Consider the following 1,657-nt stretch of genomic DNA (forward strand, 5'->3'; position numbering starts at 1 on the left):
TTTTTTTTTTTTTTTTTTTTTTTTTTTTGGTGGTACTGGGGAACTGAACTCAGGACCTTGCACTTGTTATTTTCCTTTATCAGTACGTGTTTGTAGAACATAGACATAATGACTACATTCATTACAGGGAGCTATTACATATAGGAAACATATCTTAATTCTTTTTTAAATCCCTCTCCCTTCCAAAATCCAGACTTCTGAGGTGAGTTGTTGGATAGATGAAGTTACTATTTGTGGAACCAGAATGCACAAAGAAGAGTGTGGGATGGTGCCAAAGGCACCATTAAGGCATTAAGGTATTTGGCAAAAGTCTGTGGAGCACCACATTCAATCTTTGGCATAAGATTGAAAGAGACACAGATTCTGCCCTTGGTGGGCTTATGTTTTGAGAGGGTACTAAAGACATATTTATATCGAAGTGGTAACTAGTACTATGAAAAAATGAGTGAATGAGGCTGCTTTTGGGGTGCTGTCCAGAGATACCATCTGATCTCCAGAGCAGTTCTGTGGGAGAGCCTTTGCCTAGCTTGCTGGGTCACCCCCAGACCCTCACCTCCATGTGAGGTGCCATCTGAACAGAGTGCCCACTGAGTGGACCAGCAGCAAAGTATTCTTAGTACTGCATTTTCTGAAAAGCAAATGGAAAGGTGCTGAGGCAGCAGATGGGACCAGGAGGAGCAACCACGGATTGTGTGGGTAGAGCTCAGTGAGGAAGAGATTCAGTGCCCAAAGATTAAAAAAAAAAAAAAAAAAATCACCTCTAGAGGCCAGTGGCTGAGTCGGAGAAACCTATTATGTATTACCATATACCAAGCAGGCATTTAAAAAAAATATAAATCTAGAGCTCAGGACCAGAAGTACAGCTTTAGATAAAGAAAGGGACCAGCTAGCGTGAACAGGGTACTTAGTGGGAAAACTATACAAGGAGATGGGAATGACCTGATTAAATGAGAAAACACTGTGTGGAAGGATGGAATCCTGAAGACACTGATGGACCTGGGGGCAGGGGGCAGGAGGACCCAGAGGAGGGACTGCAGAACTCAGGGAGGAAGGAGGGGAGGAGAGTCACAGGGCAAGGGATGTGTCAGTTTCAAACTATCCAAAGGCAGCAAAGATAGGTAGTGAGATTCAGTATTTGAAACTCTGTAAATGGAAAACTCTTAAGTATTACGCTTACTATTCATGGTGACTAGAGAACACATTCCCCCTTGTCTAATGGATATTTTAACTTAAAGGTAATGAGAATTTAATTATATAGTCTCTTTATCCCCATTTCTTAGTAGGTGGTTGATTTCCCACATATGCAAGCTATAGTGAATGTTGTAACCACCCGACGGCAACACACTGATGTCGAGAATAGGATGTACAATCCTGATAGAATCTGATTTGTGGAATTGTACATTTAACTTGTACTTCAATATGGATAATACTATCTTAGAGTTCTACTGGGTTTTAGTCAAAAGGTTAGAGTAACAAACCTCCATAAAAGATTTGTGCCAGATAGTTCTTCCACCTGCCTCTAAGAAAGCCTTAACATAATCAGAATTCAATCCAGGCACAGTGGTGCTCATCTTTAATCCCAGCATCTGGGAAGCTGAGGCAGGAGGATCACCATGAATTCGAGATCTGCTTGGGCTACAAAGTGAGTTCAAGGCCA

The sequence above is a fragment of the Octodon degus genome, unplaced genomic scaffold (assembly GCF_000260255.1).
Source record: "Octodon degus isolate 3935 unplaced genomic scaffold, OctDeg1.0 scaffold00092, whole genome shotgun sequence".
Taxonomy (NCBI): Eukaryota; Metazoa; Chordata; class Mammalia; order Rodentia; family Octodontidae; genus Octodon; species Octodon degus.